This window comes from Centroberyx gerrardi, chromosome 2 (genome assembly GCF_048128805.1).
Source record: "Centroberyx gerrardi isolate f3 chromosome 2, fCenGer3.hap1.cur.20231027, whole genome shotgun sequence".
NCBI classification, from domain to species: Eukaryota; Metazoa; Chordata; class Actinopteri; order Beryciformes; family Berycidae; genus Centroberyx; species Centroberyx gerrardi.
In genome coordinates this window covers 10,145,940-10,151,449 of record NC_135998.1, presented here as the reverse complement: position 1 = coordinate 10,151,449, position 5,510 = coordinate 10,145,940, and positions in this window count along the sequence as shown.

Here is a 5,510-nt window from a genome sequence, read left to right as displayed (position 1 = left end):
GAGGGAGACACAGAGATTTGCTCCCCGAGGAGAGAGAGAGAGAGAGAGAGAGAGAGAGAGAGAAAGAGAGAGAGAGGAACAAGAAGAGGACGCAGAGGGGAGGGAGAGGGAGAGAGCCTTCTCCTCGTTCCCTTCACTGTGTCGTGGATCCTTTGTTGCTGAAGCTTTCATTTCACTGCTTGCCAGTGGAGCTTTGAGGACGGCGTGCCGTTTGCTGAAGAACTGGCTGAAACACTGATCTTGCACCTTTTAAAGCCAGAACTATCTGGCGGTAGATATTTCTAGGGTCCCCGAGCATGCATAGACAAACCCATCAGGCACACACAATGTTTTCCTTCTGTATATTCTTAGGAAACTTATTTAACCTTGTTTTTTGTCACAGAAATTTACTTACAGATGGCATTGTGATGTTTGATGTTACTACTTTTCGATTATATCTACCTGATCAGCTGTACTGCTTTAGCAAAGCCAGTTTAGTTAGGTTCTGTTTATGGATAAACCATTTTTGGTGCAAGTACTGTACTCGACATATCATTTCCAACTAGGGACTAGATACCATAATATTACCCATTCTTTCTAAACAACATATATTGCAATACAATACGTACTGTAAGCTTCAATGGATATCAACCTAAGTATTTTTTATTAAGAAGTACCTGTGTTTTTATCTACATATATTTAAACTTTTTAGATGCTATTTCTCTAATTGGGAAGCACTACTGATGAGGATATGAACTTCTCTGACAAATTTTATCTACCAGTGAAGATGATGGAAGCATGTGTGTTCTTGTATATGCATAGGAGCAACTGAAAGCTTTATGTATCCATTCTTTCTACATTATGATATTGGAAATGTTCAATGAAGATTATTGTTATTTAGAAGGCTATTTTGCAGACACAAGTTGTTGAAATTGTATATTTTACCCCATTATGCTTTTTATTTTTTTTATTTTTTTTTTTAACATATCTGCCAAATGCATGATTTTGCTCAGTCCAGTAAGAACTAGCCTCAGTTTCTTAAAAACTCTCACATAACATTAATGTGTAACTGTAATTGTTCCACTATTCTCACACAATGCCTACTGGGGAATGTGTTAATCGTTACTGCTATTTATAATATGAGATAAGTAGGTCAATATATGAAGTTTCAATCAATAATATGCAGTATGATGAAATCGTTGACAAAGGCTGGTATTTTTATGTATAACAATGTTGAGACTCTCTTAAGTCCTTGCCATAAGCCATATGATGTTTGGGAACGCCCTCTCTCTCCCTCTCTCCTTCCGCAGTCTTTCTCATTTCCAGTCTCAAGGGGTTGCATCAGAGGGCCAGGTTTTTCAACCAACCAACACTTGGTCTTTCATGCAAAACCTTCTTCCTGTGCAGCACTGTCTCGCTCCGGTTTGCGCTTTGGAGAACTTTTGCATGAAGGAACCCGAGTGAATTGATAACGTAGCTCAACTTGCAGCCCCTGGCGCTGCGAGTTTGTGTACATGTCTTGGTTAGATGCAAAAACAGGCCTTTTCCCATTCTCTGGAGCTGAGAAACCACTGCCGTTTGTTGAAAGACTATCATATCCTTTCTGGTATGGCACTGCATAGCACTTTATGCTGAGGGGTTCCCCAAACTGTACCCATTAAAAAAGGTTACCGATAGCCCTTTTTGCATTAAACTACAACAGAACCGCTATGAATTATATCAGTCGGACTAATGAGTAAGAGAATCATGCAACACCTTTAGATATTAATGACTATTCCACCGTTGTGGAGTTTTAAATCAACTTTTCATTTTAGTTTTGTTCAAAATACATAGTATCTGTGGACTATTTACATGGAATATAATCACACTTTTACACAAACACACAAAACGCTAAAACATAATTTTGTTTCTAAATGGAAATTGTTATAATTGAAAAGTTGCTTCCAATCATGTTCTCATTCTGGCCTATGCATGCTTACGTGTAATTATCAGTGCTTTAATTTCCTTTTGGATGCGTATTATTGCCATGTACAATAAATTGAGCTGTATGAAGCACTTATGTTGAATGCCATGTAAATAGAATCTGGTTTGATATAGACGGGGTTGAGGAGATTGTATTGCGCTTGTATTATGACTGCAGCAGAGAATGTCTTATGCCAATGTTTCACACATACACATACAGTTGTGACACACACGCATGCACAAACATACACACACACACACACACACACACACACATACACACGCACACACACAAAGCCCCTGAAAGGAGGAATCACTTGTTTTTCTTACCTCCTCAATTAAAGATCTTGCATTGAATCATCTTGTTTATATTTAAACAACTGTAAATAAAATATACTTACATATTGCCAAGTCCAACCAATCTTGTGCCTGATTTCTTTTATCACTGTACAAAGATCTAGGACAACTTGAACTTGCTGACAGATTTTTCACAGTGCTGCTGTCATAAGGATGTGCAGAGGGCCAGCGGCCAAACAAAGTGCAGACAGTTTTGGTTAGCTGCTGGGCTGTTGGTGTCCAATCAACGCTGCTGTCGCACAAAACTGCAGGTGAAGAGTTTTTAAGGAAGGAGTAAATTTGCCGTGTGGCAAATGATGGCTCTATGTTGGCCTACATCAGCTAGGTCACATGTTTTGCAGCAATCCTACCAATTCCAACGGGTCCTACTAAACACCACACAGTACCTCATAGTACCGCATACTACTATACAACTGAATTATACCACATAATACTGCTAATAATAGCATAATACTACCACTTTTGGAAAATGGCCACCTTTGCTAATGTTGGACCACCGCCAGATCATGTTGGATTAATTTATTATATTAAGTTTAATTAAGCTAAGTATTCAATAACTAAAGATATCTGGAGCACAACGATGGATAACTACTTTATCCCTAATGCTACGGTCAGGTGAGTAACCGAGCTGATACCGCAGATCCTCTCCAGTAAAGAAGATTGTTGTTCACGTGGGATCATATGACATTCTCCCCTATAAAATCATATGGCTCTGAACTACTGAAAGAGGACTTCACCCATATGATGGAGATGCCAGGCAAGCTTCCTGTACAAACATTTATCTCAGGCCCTATCAGGGGAGCTGGGACTTTCAGCCGGCTCCTCAGCCTTAACACACTGGAACTTTATTGACAATTTGATGATGAATGATTGAGTGAGTGTGTGCCCCACCCCCTCCTCCTTCTCCTCTGACTGAAGGCATGGAAAGGCAACTTAACATGGGTATCAGACACCTGACCCCCCACATGCTCCAGAGGCTCCCCAGTCTCCCCCCCCCCCCATCTCCCCTTTCAAGCAGGTCGCCAACAGCCGGGTCAAAACTAGGAGAAATGGATGAATTATTAATGCCTGCCACCAAGCGACACTCCAACCAATCAAACATTCATCAGGCCACCACCAACTTCTCAGCCATGAGGACTGTGATCTGATTCTGTCAGGGTCCCTGCCCCTGTCTTAGTACCTTGTTCGATGTCTCCTTTACCAGGCATGGACCCATGTCTATATCCACTAGCCCTACTGGCCCCTTCCACCACCCAGGAGGGAGGTCTTGTTACACATACACAGTCAGGACTACTACCAGACAGATTATGAGTTATTCTGTGCACATCGCAAACAGGTCAAACAGCTGTTAACAGGTCAAATATGGGTGCTGCCCCACCTCAGACTGCTACTCTCTCTGCTCAACATTATACAATGGCTTTATTTAATGTAAGATCACTTACAAATAAGCGCTTTTCTATTAATGATTTTATATCTGCAAAGAAATTGCATTGAGGCCTGTTCCCCAAACTACAAGTTTACGAGTTCCTGAACCTACTGGATAGCCTAGACTTCACACAACATGTAAATGTGGTTACACATAAACATGGTAATATATTTGACTTAATTGTATCACAGGGGTTAAGCATTGATAATATTTATGTGTCTGATGTCACCATCTCTGATCATTACTGTGTGCTCTTTGACACTCTTTTAACTATAGCCAGGCATACAGATTCTACACTTAAAAAGCTACGCTACTGCAGAACTTAAGTTGTGTGAACTTGTAAGCTCTTTTCATCCATATAGTCCAGGTAATTCTGTAGATTAAATAGTTGATGCATTTAATAGTAATCTGGCAAATGCACTAGATAGCACTAGATCCCACTAATACTGTGGCTAGCTAATTAGCCATCTCTCGGCATTGTGTGTCAGACATCTGCACTGGCAACAGGGAAGCTCAGGGGGCTGAGATATGTAAATTACTTATTTAGAGCTGATTGGTTTCACTTAAGTCCAGTCTATTTAGTCACTAGAGCAAAAACTAAACAGTTGGGATGATTTTCCCAGTCAGGAACTAAGGCGAAATGTAATGTTCACACGATTCAGTTTTTTACTGTTACTCCGCTTCATATCCTTAGACTAGGAATGCAGCAAATCCAGTTAATATGAACATCCATACTATACTTTTCGGCCTATCTGCCTACAGAGTTCATGTGGAAGAGTAGATCCCTCATGGAGATAGATAGGGGAAAGGTCAGGTGAGGTCAGAACATTTCTGCATTATACAGGCCCTGTAGACCTGAAAGGACACCTGTCTGATGTTTTATATAATAATGTTCTCCTGCTTCATGGTTTATGCTGTCCTTTGTTGTGTATCAAATACTTTGCTGAACAATTATAAAATACTTGTATACCATTATCAGTCATTGTATAGGAGTTAGCCTACTTTGTTTACAACATGCACGGGCTCGTTCACTTAGCAAGTGATTCCAGCAGGTTTGGTAGGTGCACTGCATAATTATTCCGCCTTCCCGCCTTTGAAAACTGTTTATGATCTCTCAAAAGGATGATAAGATGTGCAAAACACCCTATGCAGCAGTTTTGAAAACCGTGAGAATCCAAGATGGGTTGTTAGACATCACATTAGGATGAACCTTTGCCACCATGAGCACTCAACAGGTTCTACAAGTTTGTTTGTCCTTCTTGAGAGGAGAACATAAATGTTAGTAATCCATTTATTTTCTAAACTCTCCACTTTTCCACAGTCCACTTAATCTACTGAAATTGTTGGCATACGCAGCCAACAAAATGTGGCTAATATCACAATTCATTTTTCTGCCCCATGATACATATTGTCACATTTTTGTATTGCAATATATTGGATTTCGATATATTGTACCATCCCTACCACTATGCTAACATTTTGTCTAGGCAACCAGCTGATGGGCAGGGAGGGATCTCCAGTTGCTCTCTCCAGTGCCTTCTTGTGGTCATGGTCATCATGGCTTTTGTTGTCACAACACCGCTTCTGTTACTTCCGCTATCTACCATCATGGTGGTTTTTGACAGTGACTTGAGTTTTGAGGAACAGGTAGAGAGAGTAGTGCAGTCTTGCTTCCTACAACTGAGAAACATAAAAAATCAAGTCATTTTTATCCTCAGATTTAGCGATGGCCATCCCTGCTTTTATTTCATTGCATTTAGACTTCTGCAACTCCCTCTACTCCTGC